Here is a 17,043-nt window from a genome sequence, read left to right on the forward strand (position 1 = left end):
CCACAGCCTTGCATGTCTATGTGATGTGGGTCACAGGGTCATTTGTGTGCACTCTCACAGCCTTGCATGGCTCGTGTGATGTGTGGGTCACGTGGTTGTCCGTGTGCACACCCATAGCCTTGTGTGTCTGTGTGATGTGGGTCATGTGCTCGTCTGTGTGCACACTCACAGCCTCATGTGTCTGTGTGATGTGGGTCATGTGCTCGTCTGTGTGCACACCACAGCCTCGTGTGTCCCATGTGATGTGGGTCATGTGGTTGTCCATGTGCACTCCTACAACCTCGTGTGTCTGTGTGATGTGGGTCATGTGGTTGTCTGTGTACATACCCACAGCCTCGTGTGTCCTGTGTGATGTGGGTCACATGGTTGTCCGTGTACACACCCACAGCCTCGTGTGTCCTGTGTGATGTGGTCACATGGTCGTCCATGTGCACACCCACAGCCTTGCGTGTCTGTGTGAGGTGGGTCACGTGGTTGTCCACGTGCACACCCACAGCCTCACATGTCCTGCGTGATGTGAGTCACATGGTTATCTGTGTGCACAGCCACAGCCTTGTGTGTCCTGTATGATGTGGATCACGTGGTCGTCCGTGTGCACACCCACAGCCTCATGTGTCCTCTGTGATGTGGGTCACGTGGTCGTCCATGTACACACCCACAGCCTCGTGTGACTGTGTGATGTGGGTCACATGGTTGTCTGTGTGCACACCCACAGCCTTGTGTGTCCTGTGATGTGTGGGTCACGTGGTTGTTCGTGTACACACCCACAGCCTCATGTGACTGTGTGATGTGGGTCACGTGGTCGTCCGTGTGCACACCCACAGCCTCGTGTGTCTGTGTGATGTGGGTCATGTGGTTGTCCATGTGCACACCCACAGCTTCGTGTGTCCTGTGTCTTGTGGGTCACGTGGTTGTCTGTGTGCACACCCACAGCCTCGTGTGTCCTGTGTGATGTGGGTCACATGGTTGTCTGTGTGCACACCCACAGCCTCGTGTGTCCTGTGTGATGTGGGTCACATGGTTGTCTGTGTGCACACCCATAGCCTTGTGTGTCCTGTGTGATGTGGGTCACGTGGTTGTACATGTGCACACCCACAGCCTCGTGTGTCCTGTGATGTGGGTCACGTGGTCGTCCGTGTGCACACCCACCATCTCATGTGTCTGTGTGATGTGGGTCACGTGGTCGTCCGTGTGCACACCCACAGCCCCGTGTGTCTGTGTGATGTGGGTCACGTGGTTGTACATGTGAACACCCACAGTCTCGTGTGTCTGTGTGATGTGGGTCATGTGGTCGTCTGTGTGCACATCCACCGTCTCATGTGTCTGTGTGATGTGGGTCACGTGGTCGTCCATGTGCACACCCACAGCCTCGTGTGTCCTGTGTGATGTGGGTCACATGGTTGTCTGTGTGCACACCCATAGCCTTGTGTGTCCTGTGTGATGTGGGTCACGTGGTTGTACATGTGCACACCCACAGCCTCGTGTGTCCTGTGATGTGGGTCACGTGGTCGTCCGTGTGCACACCCACCATCTCATGTGTCTGATGTGGGTCACGTGGTCGTCCGTGTGCACACCCACAGCCCCGTGTGTCTGTGTGATGTGGGTCACGTGGTTGTACATGTGAACACCCACAGTCTCGTGTGTCTGTGTGATGTGGGTCATGTGGTCGTCTGTGTGCACATCCACCGTCTCGTGTGTCTGTGTGATGTGGGTCACGTGGTCGTCCATGTGCACACCCACAGCCTCGTGTGTCCTGTGTGATGTGGGTCACATGGTTGTCTGTGTGCACACCCATAGCCTTGTGTGTCCTGTGTGATGTGGGTCACGTGGTTGTACATGTGCACACCCACAGCCTCGTGTGTCCTGTGATGTGGGTCACGTGGTCGTCCGTGTGCACACCCACCATCTCATGTGTCTGTGTGATGTGGGTCACGTGGTCGTCCGTGTGCACACCCACAGCCCCGTGTGTCTGTGTGATGTGGGTCACGTGGTTGTACATGTGAACACCCACAGTCTCGTGTGTCTGTGTGATGTGGGTCATGTGGTCGTCTGTGTGCACATCCACCGTCTCGTGTGTCTGTGTGATGTGGGTCACGTGGTCGTCCATGTGCACACCCACAGCCTCGTGTGTCTGTGTGATGTGGGTCACATGGTCATCCGTGTGCACACCCACAGTCTCGTGTGTCTGTGTGATGTGGGTCACATGGTAGTCCGTGTGCACACCCACAGCCTTGCAGCAGGATGCGTCTCTGCCCAGATCCTGGTGCTGGGTGGGGAGTTAACGTGGCTGGCCTCCTGTGTCCTTGGGGCGTTGATGTGAACGATGATGGGCAGCGTGCTGAGTGCCCCTGCCCGTGCTCAGACGTGGCTCTTCCTCTCCGTGGCATCCTGGTTGGAGACGGGTGGGAGCGTCGGCGTTTTCTGTGCCTGGAGATCACTGGCGTGCGTGGGGTTTGGTGCAGCCCTGAGGGCGCACTTCGCACACCCGCATCCATGTTGGAGCTGCTGGGTGTGCTCCCCACCCTGCCCCTGTCCCACCTGGGAGGCAGCGCTTGATGGCTCGCGTACACCGGTCCTTGCTGCTCACGGGGCAGACCTGGGTTGAGCTCCTGGCTTCCAGATTCGGCCTGGCCCAGCCCTGGGCAGCTGGGGAGTGGCCAGCAGGTGGGAGCTCTGTCCCTCTGTGTGTCTCTGTCTCTGCTCCGCAGTAAACTTAGAAAGGAGGCGAGGGGAGACAGGGGGCAGAGACTCCCGCCGAGGGCTCTGCTGCGAATGAGCAGTGCGGCCCTGCAAAGCGATGCCTCTTTGGCCTTGATTTCCTGTGACTGCTGACTTTCCAGGCTCAGCAAAGGTCGGGACCACCTGGGAGGTGTGGGTGACGGTGCCAGGGCTGTCCCCACGGAGCGTCCGAGGCAGGAGGCCCGGCCCGGGGCCTGGGATTGGCTTCCTCTGTGTGCCGTGTTCTGATGGATGGAGGTGGTGTCAGAAACCTCAGCATGTGGGTCTGCGCCTCCCAGCCCACAGACGCTGACTGTTCACGAGTCGTGGAATCCATTTAGTGGACCTGGAACAGCGTGGAAGAGAGGGGAGCTGTGAGCAGCACTGTGGCTCGCGGCCCGTGTCTCCGCCGGGCACCTCCGCTCTCCGACCCAGGCCGTGCCGACCTCCGTGAGCGCTGGTCCCTTCCAGAGGAGGCGTTCCTGTGGTGGGGGTCTTCTCGGGGCGCTGGCACCGGCACCGTACGGGTGTGCAGAGCGAGCCCCTCATGACCTCCTCGGGGGTGCGTGGCTCCCGCCTTTTGTAGGACAGTCACCTGCCGTCAGCTGCAGCCCAGCAGTGAGAATGGGAGATGGCCACGATAATTTCAAAGTTTTAAATTGCACACCATCCCAAGCGGTGTTCGGCCCTGTCCGTCTGAGCTGTGTGCTGCCCGCGTGCTTGCCACCTCGTAGCCGTCTTGGTGGGCCCGTTGCCTGATGTGGCACGGAGGTGCGGAGTTCCAGGAACCCTCGTTTTACTTATCAATGGCCCCAGAGCACAGAGCAGAGTGGAGTTGGCGAGTGGGACACGCGGAGAGAAACCGTGCCGTGTTTCCTTAAGGGGAAAGGTGGAGTGGGCGCGTGTCGTGGCGCAGGGTGCCTGGCGTCAGCAGCTGTCTCTGCCTCCATCCAGCCTCCTGCTAATGTGCACGCGGGAAGCAGCATCCACGCTGTGTAGGAGACCCCAGCCCCAGCTGTTGTGGGCACTTGGGGAGTGGGCCAGTGATGGAAGAGCGTGTGCGCTCTCTCTCTCTCTCTCTGTGTCTCTCTCTGTGTCTCTCTCTGTCTCTGTCTCTCTGTCTCTGTCTCTCTCTCTGTCTCTCTCTGTCTCTCTCTGCCTCCCCTCTTCTCCCCCCACCACTCTGCTTTTCAAATAAATAGATCTGAAAGGTGAAAGTCTGACAGGGTGCAGGGACCACGGCACGGGCCTGAAGTCTGCGTTTTGCTGTTCACCGTGAATCTCAGTGCCTGAGTTTGTAAGTTGCACTCCCTCGCGCAGGCTAACGGTCAGTAGGGGCCAGGCGTTGTCCAGTGGCAGGGGAGGGGACGTAACAGGACCCCTGCTCCTCTACCTGGTGGAGCAGCCTGGTGACAGGTGGATGCCAGCTGCGCAGCCCGGGGGTGGCCGCACGAGCTGGGCGTCCACAGGCCGGAGCCGTCATCACGGAGACGATCGGCTGAGGGGCGGAGGTGGTGCCCGCTCTGCCCGCGTTTGCTGGGTCTGTGTTTTGGACAAACGCCGCCTACAGCCACTTCACGCTAATGGGACGGTTCTTTCACTCAGTGCCTGTTCCCTCAAGGAAGTCTGTGTTTCAGTGCTTGTGTGCGCTCAGTGGGTGATTTCAACTCCAGAGACCTCGGGGGAGCTCAGAGTTCTGTGAGAGTCGGTCAAATGTCACATCATATGAAGTTGTCCGTTACTGCATGTATCATGTGTGTGCACAGTCGTGTGTGCCTCGGCTCATTGCATTTATGACATCTGTGCACACACGTGTGCATCTGCTCATTGCATTCATGACATCCGTGCACACACGTGTGCGTCAGCTCATTATTGTATTTATGACATCCGTGCACGCAAGTGTGTGTATCAGCTGTTTGTTGTACTCATGACATCTATGCACACGTGTGTGTCAGTTGCATTCATGTCTGTGCACACACATGTGTGCATTGCTGTTTTTTACATTCATGACGTCTGCAAACACACATGTATGCCAGCTCATTGCATTTATGACGTCCGTGTACACACATGTGTTGCTTATTGCTCTTATGTACATGTGTGTCAGCTCATTACACTCATGACATCGTACACATGTGTCAGCTTGTTGCACTCATGACATCTGTGCACACGCGTGAGCATTGCTTGTTGCACTCATGATGTCCATGCACACACGTGCATGTTGCTTGTTGCACTCATGATGTTTGTGCACACGCGTGGGTGTTGCACTCATGACGTCCATGCACACGTGTGGTGCATCAGTGCAGAATGCTGTTGTCAGCTTGAGGCGCTTTGGTGACTTTGCCGAAGATCCTGTTGCTTAAAAGCAAACAAGAACCGAGGACAGCGGCCAGCAGACACCAGGCCGACCCAGGAGAAGCCGGGCGCACGACTCCCCGGCTGACCCGGCTGACCGCCTGCCTGCCCGCGCCGGCTTGGCTCTCAAGGCCTGCAGTGTGCTTCCTGCATCAAGCGCAGCTGGGAGCCGTGGTGGCTGCTCGCAGGCGGCACCGAGGACGCGAGGCGAGGACCAGAGGGGCCTTGTCTGGGAGGCCTCTGTGTGAGTGTGGGTCACTGCGTGTGACTGTGATGCAGGGTGGGCTGTGTGTGTGAGCGTGTGTGTGAGACTGTGTGTGTGATGGAATGTGGTCCCTGTGTGCATGTGTGTGAGTGTCAGTGCGTGTGACTGTGATGCAGTGTGGGCTGTGAGTGTGTGTGAGTGTGCGTGTGAGACCGTGTGTGTGATGGAATGTGGTCCCTGTGTGCATGTGTGTGAGTGTCAGTGCGTGTGACTGTGCATGATGCAGTGTGGGCTGTGAGTGTGTGTGAGTGTGCGTGTGAGACCGTGTGTGTGATGGAATGTGGTCCCTGTGTGCATGTGTGTGAGTGTCAGTGCGTGTGACTGTGTATGTGATGCAGTGTGGGCTGTGAGTGTGTGTGAGCATGCGTGTGAGACTGTGTGTGTGATGGAATGTGGTCCCTGTGTGTGTATGTCAGTGTGTGTGACTGTATGTGATGCAGTGTGGGCTGTGTGTGTGCGCATGCGTGTGAGACCGTGTATGTGATGGAATGTGGTCCCTGTGTGTGTATGTCAGTGTGTGTGACTGTGTATGTGATGCAGTGTGGGCTGTGTGTGTGTGTGTAAGCGTGCATGTGAGACCATGTATGTGATCGAATGTGGTCCCTGTGTGCATGTGTGTGAGTGAGAGTCAGTGCGTGTAACTGTGTATGTGATGCAGTGTGGGCCGTGAGAGTGTGTGTGTGTGAGAGACCATGTATGTGATGGAATGTGGTCCACGTGTGTGTGTGAGACCATGTATGTGATGGAATGTGGTCTCTGTGTGTGTGTGTGAGACAGTGTATGTGATGGAATGTGGTCCGTGTGTGTGTGTGTGAGACCATGTATGTGATTGAATGTGGTCCCTGTGTGCATGTGTGTGAGTGAGAGTCAGTGCGTGTGACTGTGTATGTGATGCAGTGTGGGCTGAGTGTGTGTGTGAGCATGCGTGTGAGACCACATATGTGATGGGATGTGGTCCGTGTGTGTGTGTGTGTGTGTGTGTGTTTCTGTATCCATGAGCTCTGGGTGATTATGCTCCGCCTTCGGCGGCTCACACAGCTCTGCCTCTGTGGCGGTGGGAAGGCTGAGCAGGGCGGTGGCCACGGCAGGGTGGGGCGCCCAGGACATCTCCGTGAAGAGAAAGCTGCCTGCACACAGCGTGGCCTTGCCGGCGTCGGGACAGACAGAGGGTCCCAGCCGAGAGCTGCCTCCGTCACCCCAGGGCGGGCGAGCCCCCGCAGCGGGGTCTGCGTGCTGGGTGGGATGCGCTCGGCACCGCCTCCTCGGGGACGTTGTTCGCGCACGGCTGCCCCTCACCTCCCCGGGCGTTCACAACGTCTGCGGCCGCAGGCCTGGGCAGCTGAGACTCAGGGCTGCCGTCCGGGCCGGGACAGTGGGGGACGCTGGCCGTTACCACGGGAGGGGTTCCTGGCGTTGATGTGCAGCCTGATTGTAGAGCTCTGAGCTCAACGTGCGGAACTAAGTACAGGAAAACTGGTTTCCGTGTGGTGCCGTGCAGGGCGCCGAGCCCGGCTCAGGTGCTCCTTGTGTGCTCTACCGTCCCCTCCCGTCTCGCAGGGCTGATTTGGTGAGACGGCGCCGGGGCCGAGTTGGAGCCAGCGGGGCTGGCGGGAGGGTGGGGCAACCTGGCCCCATGAGAGTGTGTGTGTGTGTGTGTGTGTGTACGTGTGCCACGTGTGTGTTGGTCACGGAGGAGGGGCTGTTCCCAGCCTGTATGAATTCGAGTAAGTGGGTGGCGGGTGTAGGCTGTCCGTCTGTCCATCCTGAAGAGAAGCCGGGCCCCGGCCCTGAGAGCACAGATCCTGCCTCCTTCGCGCCAGGCGTCCAAGCCTCTGTCCCTGCACCGTGCTGACTGGCAGGAAGGGCCCTCAGTGCACTGCCCGGGGCAGGCAGCGTGGCCCAGGGGCTTCCCAGGGGCTCCCAGCCCGGGGCCCGTGACAGGTGTCCCCCACCCCTAACCGCCCCACTCCGTGTCCCAGTACTTGCACACAGATTGTTCTTCCTGAGTCAGGTGGGGGGAGGGGAAGACGCGGGGGGGGGGTGGCCGGGAAGGCAGAGGCTGGGGGGGCGGGGGCAGAGGCGGCCGGGGCAGCTCTGGCCCCACAGCAGCCTTCAGGGAGACCAGCGCTGGGTTCCGGAGGCCGTGCCGTCCTTTCCATGCCCTGGGGTTGCTGGCCTGGGTGGGGCAGGGTCAGATAGTTCCGTAAGGATGACCATGGTCTACTTAGAAGCAGGGCTTCCTTCACTAAACCTTCCCGTGTTCGTATATTTCAGGCCACTTTTCTCTGTGTGATTAATTATACCCTAGAATCTTTAAAAATCTCCAAAGAAAGATTCGGTGGAGAGAGGGAGAGAGGGAAAGAGAGAGAGAGAGAGAGGAGGGAGAGAGGAGGGAGAGGGAGAGGGAGAGGGAGAGAGGGAGGGAGAGGGAGAGAGGAAGGGGAGAGAGATGGAGGGAGAGGGAGAGAGGGAGGGAGAGAGGGAGGGGGAGAGAGGGAGGGAGAGAGGGAGGGGGAGGGGGAGAGGGAGGGAGGGGGAGAGAGGAAGGGGAGAGAGACGGAGGGAGAGGGGGAGAGAGAGAGAGGGAGGGAGAGAGGGAGGGGGAGGGAGGGAGGGAGAGAAGGAGGGGGAGGGGGAGAGGGAGGGAGGGGGAGGGAGATTGATAGGGGGAGAGAGAGGAGGGAGAGGGAGGGAGAGAGGAGAGGGAGAGGTCTTTTCTATCTACTGGTTCATTCCCTAGATGTCCACAAAGGCCAGATCTGGCTCCTGGCTTCAGCCTGGCCAGATCCGGCCTTTGTGGACATCTGCAGGCAGAAGGGGCCGACGTGGGGGTGACCTTGCTTTCAATAGTCCCCCCTTGGGTGACCAGTCCAGCCCCGTGAGTGGACCTCACTCCCACAGGCCCAGGGTTGCAAGTTCCTTATGGGGCCCTAGGAAGTTTGGACGGCAGCTGGTCTTGGTTGTGCACACGTTCGCGTGCACTTGCCGCGCCTGGGCCTTGAGGAAATGCACAGACTCATCCCAGCCCCAGGAGGGGAGCAGACAGTAAAGCGCGCACACAGCGGACGAGCCACAGCGGATGAGCCAGTTCTGCCGCCTGGGTGGACGTGCTGAGCGCCGTGGGACAAGGAGGAGACAGAGCGTGCCAAGGACCTGCAGTTCCCAGCGACTCTAACTCCACGCGACTGCAGGTGCCAGGCTGGGCAAAGGGTGGACAGCCGTGGGGGCCCAGGCGGGCTGCGCGGTTGTGACTCAGAGGCTGGGTGAGGGGAGGGTCCTGGCCGAGGAGCCGAGAGCTGACTCAGTTGGAGCAGGATCGCCGGAGGTGTAGACCCTGGGCGTGGCATGCACACTGGGGTCAGGGTTCATGAGCTGGGTCTGCTGCTGCGGGGGCCAGACTTCCGCGATGGAAGGGAATTCCAGGAAGATCTGGAAAACATCCTGTCGCTGGGCTGTGGACTCCACGGGTCCGTGCGTCTCAGTGACGTGCGGAGGCCAAGAGCTGGCCGGTGTTCCCTGGGCGCCGGGTCTCCACGCGGACGCGGCGGTGATGCTGTGCTAGGCTGCCGTCCCCCGGGTCTGGTGAGCCTTGGGGGCAGGGCTTCGGGGTGGTCAGGCGGAGCCTGAGACGCCGCTTCTACCTAAGGCAGTGCTGTGGTGTCTGGCGGTAGCTTTGCTGTGTGCCAGGCCTTTTCCACTTTTCTTGACAAGATTCATTTATTTATTTGAAAGGCAGAGTTACAGGGAGGGGCGGAGACAGAGAGACGTCTTCCATATAGGGGTTCACTCCCCAAATGACCGCAATGGCTGGGGCTGGGCCAGGCTGAAGCCAGGAGCCAGGAGCCTCCTCTGGCTCTCCCATGGGTGCAGGGGCCCTGGTACTTGGGCCACCTTCTGCTGCTTTCCAGGTGCATTAGCAGGGAGCTGGATGGGAAGTGGAGCAGCCGGGATGCCGGCTCTGATGGCAACCTAACCGGCCGGCCCCATCTCTTTGTTTTTAGGCGCAGCCAGCACTCAATGCCCAGTCTTTCTGCCCTACCCCTGCTTTGTGGAAGCCCCAAGCTGTCTCACTGGTGTTAACGTGAACTCTATCCTCCATGTTGCTTAACCTGGCCAAAAATAAGTTACTGTCTGAAACACGCCCCACCCTCGTTAGTCCTGGTCAGCCGTACGTGTGTAAGTTTCTCAGCCCATGCGGAGCGCTATGATGCACAGGGTTGATCCTCAGACGCCATGTTGCTAATTGGGGGTGGACAATGCGCCAGCTCTGGGGGTGTCTTGGTCGTCTGGCCGTGTTCCGCCACTCTGAGAGGGAGCAGACGCCGGGTGGCGTGGGTGCTCCTGAGCTTTCTCTGCGTCCGCCTCGGGGAGTTGGACCAAACCAGAGGTGGGCGTGAGGCGCGTGCACTTCCTCCAGGCTGTGGGACGGCGTGCTGGCCCCAGGGGAAGCTTGCTGTGTGCGAGTGCCTGTGACCTGCCCTGTGCCGCCTCAGCTTGGCGGGGAGACCAGGAAGTGGGGTGCTTGTTGGGCAGGGCGCCGGTTGTCCGTCTCTGGTTCTCGCCTGCCTAGGTGGGGCTGCCGTTGTGGGTGATAAAGCACAACTCCCTCCCTCATGGCGACGCCGAGTGACCCGTGGGGTGGGGTAGGAAGCGCTGGCGACAGCGGGGCTGCCTGCCGACTGGGGCGTCTCATTCCAGCATCGCTGCTGCGTGAGAGAGACGCTGGGGAGCCCCGTCATGCGTGTTCACGCGTGTGCATGTGTGAGCACTGTGGAGGGGACTGACGTGTGCACGGCTGAGCTGGGAGAGACAGGCTGCGCCTTTGACGGCTGCAGCATCCCGTGAGTGGGAAGTATGCTACTCTGGCTTCACAGGTGCGGCGCTCAGGTGCAGAGGGCAACTGAGAGAGGCAGTTGGGGCCCTGAACGTGGCGCCTGGGCCCCAGGAGCTGCACTCCCTGTGCCGTTTGTGTAGGGGGCCTGGTGCTGCGGCTCCCGGCACTGGCAGCGCACGGTGGGTGCGTGACGGTTGGAAGTCTCTGTTGCTGCTGTTTCCTGTCCTCCCCGGCAGCGGCGTTGCAGGGCTGTGCTGTGACCGTGGGTCGGTCTGTCTCACAGGGTAGCCGGCAGCATCTGGAAGGCAGAGACCGGCCCTCCTGCCCCGGTGCTGGGGTGTGCCGGATGCGCCGAGTGCCACGGTGGCCCTGTGCAGGGAGAGGGGTCTGTGTCTTGTGTAGATGATCTGCCCTCCCTCCAGCCTCTGCTTCCTTGTTTGTTCAGACAGCACAGTAGGGGGACCATAAAGACCAAGGAGATAATGGGATCAGAGCTTAAGAGGAGGCCTGGTTTATGACGGGCAATGAACAGTTCCTATTGCTGTTACTATCATTCTTGAACTACCAGGATGGTCTGGGACTCTGCTTCTTGCTGGGGTGCAGAAGAGAAGACCCCTCCCTCGTTCGGAGACCTCACAGCCTTAGGGAGAGACCTGTCCCCCTGCGTTCCTCTCCCACTGTCTGAGTGCCGTGCAGTGGCACACACGGTACTGTGTGTGTGTGGGCTGTGGGGAAGGAGGGGCAGCTTCGTGCTGCGGAGGGACCTGAGCTGGCTTTTGAGAGATGCGTAGAAACCCTTGAGGCAGAGTGGGCCAAAGGCCTGCGGTCCCGGGACCGCCGGGACGTGGTGGTAGTTGAACAGGCAGCGGGGGAGCATTGCAAGGTCTGCACCTGCGCTGGAGGCTCCCACAGAACAGAACTTGCTTCGGGCAGGTTAACCTGACAGGGATGTGCAGGATGAGTCGTGAGGGGGGAGGGGGAGGGAACCGATCCCACCGTTAGTGGAGCCCCTCCGTGGGATAGAAATCCATTCTGAGTGCCCCCAGCAGCTGGCGCCTGAGCACACCCAGAGGGGGGCTCACTGCTCCTCGGGAGCTCCGCTTTCCCTCTGTCCGTCTGTCCATCCACCCACCTGCCACCTGTCCATCGTCCTTCCTCACATTCATGCCCTATCCATTTCCATCCATCCACCTACCTGCCTGCCTTCCCTCTAGTCATCCCTATCCATCCATCTATCCATAATCCATCTGTCCGTTATCCATCCATCCATGTATCTACCCATCCATCCATGTATCCATCCATCCATCATCCATCCATCCATTATCCATCCATTACCCATCCATCCGTCATCCATCCATCATCCATCTGTCCATTATCCATCCATCCACCTACCTGCCTGCCTTCCCTCTAGTCATCCCCCCATCCATCCATCCATCATTCACCCATCCATCATTCATCCATCCATCATTCATCCATCCATCATTCATCCATCCATCATCCATCCATCCATCCATCCATCCATCATCCATCATCCATCCATCATCCATCATCCATCCATCCATCCATCATCCATCCATCCATCCATCCATAATCATCTGTCCGTTATCCATCCATCCACCTACCTGCCTGCCTTCCCTCTAGTCATCCCCCCATCCATCCATCATCCATCTGTCCATTATCCAACCATCCACCTACCTGCCTGCCTTCCCTCTAGTCATCCCCATCCATCCATAATCCATCCATCATTCATCCATCCATCCACCTACCTGCCTGCCTTCCCTCTAGTCATCCCCCCATCCATCCATCCATAATCCATCCATCATCCATCCATTACCCATCCATCCATGTATCCATCCATCCATCCATCATCCATCCATCCATCATCCATCCATCCATGTATCTACCCATCCATCCATGTATCCATCCATCATCCATCCATCCATCCATGTATCCATCTATCCATCCATTACCCATCTATCCATCCATTACCCATCCATCCATGTATCCATCCATCCATCCATCATCCATCCATCCAATATCCATCCATTCATGTATCTACCCATCTATCCATGTATCCATCCATCCATCCATCATCCATCCATCCATCCATCATCCATCCATCCATGTATCTACCCATCCATCCATGTCTCCATCTATCCATTCATCATCCATCCATCCATTACCCATCCATCCATCAATGTATCTATCCATCCATCCATAATCCATCTGTCCATTATCCATCCATCCACCTACCTGCCTGCCTTCCCTCTAGTCATCCCCCCATCCATCCATCCATCCATCCATCATCCATCCATTACCCATCCATCCATGTATCCATCCATCCATCATCCATCCATCCATCATCCATCCATCCATCCATCCATTACCCATCCATCATCCATCCATCCATCCATCAATGTATCTATCCATCCATCCATAATCCATCTGTCTGTTATCCATCCATCCACCTACCTGCCTGCCTTCCCTCTAGTCATCCCCCCATCCATCCATCATCCATCCATCCATCATCCATCCATCCATCCATGTATCCATCTATCCATCCATTACCCATCTATCCATTACCCATCTATCCATCCATTACCCATCCATCCATGTATCCATCCATGTATCCATCCATCATCCATCCATCCATCCATCATCCATCCATCCATGTATCTACCCATCCATCCATGTCTCCATCTATCCATTCATCATCCATCCATCCATTACCCATCATCCATCCATCATCCATCCATTACCCATCCATCCATCAATGTATCTATCCATCCATCCATAATCCATCTGTCCATTATCCATCCATCCATTACCCATCCATCCGTGTATCTACCCATCCATCCATTACCCATCCATCATCCATCCATCATCCATCCATCCATTATCCATCCATCATCCATCGTCCATCCATCCATCCACCTACCTACCTTCCTTTTATACATCCATCCGTCCAACCATCCATCCTTCATCCATTCATCCATCTGCCCATCCGTCCTCCATCCATATCCCGTCCATTTGAATGCCACAGCCTTACCCTTGAGTATCTCAGCTCTGGGGGTTGGGCGTGGTGTGTGTCACTGGACAACTTACCCATCCATCCATCCATTATCCATCCATCATTCAACTTACTGTTGGAAAGTTCTCTCTCCCTTAGCCTGAGCCAGAACCTGCCTGCCTCAGCCTCTCTCATTGGTCCCCTCTTGTGGTTTCCCTGTCTGCACTAAGTGTGCTCTCTGGTGTGACAGCTTTTATCATCTTTGCAAACTGTCATGGAGCATACTGGGTTTTTTTTTTTTTTTTTTTTGAAATTCCAGTTCCCTTGGAAGGATCTTGTAAGGCGGGACTGGTCATATTTCAGGGCTGAGCTGAGTGCGACTCCAGAGTCCTTGGAGCCCATGTGTCTCAGCCCTCGTCACGTACAGGGAGAATCTGCGTCATCGGGAAGTTACAACTTGCCTGAGATCACAGAGCGAGTTAGCGACAAAACTGGGGCAGGAACGCAGGAACGCAGGCTCGCCAGCGTCCAGACCTGCAGGACGGGTGCTTTCTCAGACTGCCCTCCCCGACACACCCTCAAGGCGTGCTGGGAGTTCCCAGGACCTCTCAGAGGCGTGGAGGCGGGCGTGGCGCGTGGAGCTCTGAGCATGAGCTGACCTTGGCAGGGAGCCACGATGATGGGAACTAGGGAAGGCCAGTGAGATCAGGATGTGCCGGGCCCCGTGCCAGCCCCCGGCCCCCGTGGTGGCCACCCCACGGTGGGCGTCACAGGACATGGAGCTGGGAGCAGACCCAGGCCGTGTGCCTTGGTGCCGTGGTCTCCGCGTGGTCGTCGGCAGGCCCGGCCTCGCCTCCTCCCGTGGGTGGGGCCGGCTGTTCTCCTGCACTTAGCGACAGCTTCTGCAACCTCTGGTGGCTGTTTTTCAGCGTCTGCTAAATGTCACCGTTGGTTTTGTCTGATCTTGGTTGGGAAAGAGCAGGGAATGAGGCCTGGGTGTGACCCTGGCTCCAGCCCGCATGCCTGAGTGACCGTGCGTCAGCGTCCTTAGTTGTCAGCCCAGATCAGCCGCGCTGACCTCAGCGTGGCCGTGTGGCCGTGTGAGACAGCGTGGGGCGCAGCCACCCTGCCCTTGGGCCCCAGCAGCCCTGTCTGCTCTTGCCGTGCCCGGCAGCCCTCTGTGACAAGGGATCCTCCCACCTCCTCTGCTGCTGGACGTCCGTGTGCACGGACAAGGTCAGGGGCCAGCTTTGAGAAGCCAGGATCCGCGCACTGGCTGGTGCAGCCCGCGCAGTTTTGCGCATGGCACTCGGCAGAGCCGTCCTCTGTGGCTGCCGGGGAGCCCCCTGAACCCTTCCCCGAGACCCCTACCGGCCTGTCAGGGTGTCCAGTGGCTCCACGGGGTCTTTGATGCTGCTCTGCCTCCCAGGGCTGTGCACTTGGCAGCTTTTCTCGGTCCCCTCCTGCGTCATCCTGGCGGAGGGGAAGCCAATGCCAAGGACAGGGGCGGCGGGCGGAGCCGAGGAGACGCCATGAGGAGACGTGGGCTGTGCCGGGAAGCTCCTCCTCCAGGGGTCACTCAGGCAGGGCCGACCCTGGGCTCTGTCGGGACAACACGTGGCTGGGGTCTGCTGCCGTCCCCTCTGCTTTGTTCCGCACACGCGGCCTCTGGCCCCTGGCTCTCCTGCCCTGCGCTCTGAGATCCCGAGTCCCACAGGGCCGCAAGCCTCCCGGCCCCACCTGCAGGCCCCTGCCTTGTGCCAGAGGCCTCGCGTCCTCCGTCCTGGGCTCCAGTGGCACCTGCTCTCACAAGTCCCCCTCGCGCCGCTCTCTGAGCAACCGGAACCTTCCTTCGTGGCACAGATAATTCTCTGTTGTCACTCACCGCGTCGTGCCAGGCCTGACACTGGAGCACACCCTCCCCTGCTCTCCAGGGACGCGGTGCAGCCAGGATGTGCATGTGCGCCGGGCACTCCGTGTGTCCACCTGAGGCCTGCTGCTTGCGGCAGGTGCTGAGCCTGTGCGGCCAGGGCAGGGACCCATGCGTCTCGTCTCCTGGACCCGCCCCCCACCCCCGGCACACACCCTGACGCCAGCGTCTTGTGTTGCTGAAACCCCAGGGCCCTTCGCGGTTGGGGCTGCCTTTTCTCCTTTGTAGGTTATTTTGCCGTCTGCGCTGGCCGGCCAGGGAGACAGACTGGGCCTGTGGGCAGGTGAGGGGACCTCTCCTGGCCCGGGTCCGCGTCTGGGAAGTGACGAGGTCGACATGGGTGCCCCTGACGACCTGGTGGCCCCTCAGCTCTGCCTGCCGGCTGAGGCGGGGCTCGCCCCGGCCCCCGGTGGCTGTCCCCTCCTCGTGCCCAGCTCATTGCCGGCACTGCCATCCTGCCTTGCCCACAGGTGCGAGCTCCCGGGTGGCCACCCACATCCGGCCGAGCAAGGCCGCAGCGCCCAGTGGCTTCCCTGGAACGGGATCCGTCCAGTCGCCCGGGTTCACGTCTTGGCTGAGCTGCGTGGCCTTGGGCGAGGGACTTCTCTGCTTCCTTGTCTGTGAGACGGGACGGAGCCCAGCCCTCCCGCGCCTGTCTTTGCCCTCAGGACTGTCCCAGGTGGAGCTCTCCGTGTGGGGGCCATGGGTGGGACCTGCAGGTGAGCACGTGTGCCGCCTGGGGAAGGGCTTTGGGGCGGTCCCAGAGCCGCTGGGACAGGAAGGGCCTGGGACGGGGTCAGAGAACGGGCTGTTTTTCGTCGCTGTCTTTTGCTCTCTGCTCGCGGGCCATTCCTGGTTTCCTGGGGCGCGGACTCGGTAAGTCAGCATGCGTCCCACCGGCAGAGCCTGCCCCCCTCGTCCCCGCCTCGCAGGCAGTGGCATGGCTCCCTCTTCTCACGCTTGCTCTTCCTCCGAGTCTCGGCACAGACAGGTAACTGCGTTTGGACAGCGTGGTCAGACGGTCACTCTGATGGAGGGTCCCGGGGCTCCCTCTCGCCGGCTCCGGCCCTTATGTATTCTGTTGTGTCCGAGGGCCCGGGGTCTTTCCCACAGCCTGGCCGATCAGAGAGCCGTTGTCATGCCCTGGGGAATTTTCCTTTGCAGTTAGAGTGCCCGTGGCTGGGACGGGGAGGCAGCTGGCAGGACCAGCCACACCCATGCCGTGCCAGAGTGGATAAAACGTGACCTTTGGCCGTCAGAGCCGCCGGGGCTGTGGATCCACAAGGTTTTGCAGACCGAAGCGGGTGTTCACATGCTCGGATGGTTCTGGTTTCCTGTTGTGTTCTGGAGCGGGTTCTGTTTCCCGTGGGTGTTTCAGAGGGCCTGACGGGGGCAGGAAGCCGTGAGCGGCCCCGGGCCGAGAGCTGCTTCCTCTCTGGAGGACCCCAGAGCCCGGCGTGGTGGCCTTGGGATGTGAGGGACAGAGGTGGCTGAGGAAAACGGCCGCCCCGGCCTCAGCCTCCGCGAGACGCTGCCGGCTCCCGGGAGGGTGACGGATCCGGGGCTGCCGGGAGCTGAGTGCGGTGCCGCGCCCAGCTCCTGCCCCACGCTCCCGGCGGGGTTCTTGGCACTCAGGGATGACGTCATTGTTTTCTTTATAAAAAGAAGAAACGCATCTCTGTGAAGCTGTGGGGACTGTAGGCAGCTGACTTAATTTAGGAGAGCGGGCGGACGCTGAACGCGTTTCCATGGACACGGTTGCGGTGCTGGGGTGCGGAGAGACCTGGGGGGGAGCGAGGACTGGGGCTGTGCAGAGTGTGAGGGCCCCGGAGGTCAGGAGAGCGGACAGCATCCGGGTCCAGCAGCAGCAGCAGTGCGTCCCAGAAATGCTGGTGCGTTCTTACTCTTTTAGTGTCTTTGGCAAACGACTTTCC

The 17,043-nt window shown here is 59.3% G+C and overlaps 1 protein-coding gene across 3 annotated transcripts in view; it reads left to right on the top strand.

Annotated features, from left to right (window-relative positions):
* The window catches only part of C13H1orf21 (chromosome 13 C1orf21 homolog), a 143,259-nt gene that overhangs the window by 17,532 nt on the left and 108,684 nt on the right, over positions 1-17,043 (top strand). Inside the window, exon 1 of one of the 3 annotated variants that reach the window (XM_070055038.1) lies at positions 8,784-8,917. The exons of 1 other annotated variant lie outside the window; for it this stretch is intronic. The gene's annotated coding sequence lies outside the window, so the exon portion shown is untranslated. Of the gene's footprint in view, positions 1-8,783; positions 8,918-15,844; positions 15,986-17,043 lie in introns of those variants that run through there. One more of the 3 variants, XM_070055037.1, reaches the window with a different exon arrangement.

The sequence above is a fragment of the Oryctolagus cuniculus genome, chromosome 13 (genome assembly GCF_964237555.1).
Source record: "Oryctolagus cuniculus chromosome 13, mOryCun1.1, whole genome shotgun sequence".
Classification (NCBI taxonomy): Eukaryota; Metazoa; Chordata; class Mammalia; order Lagomorpha; family Leporidae; genus Oryctolagus; species Oryctolagus cuniculus.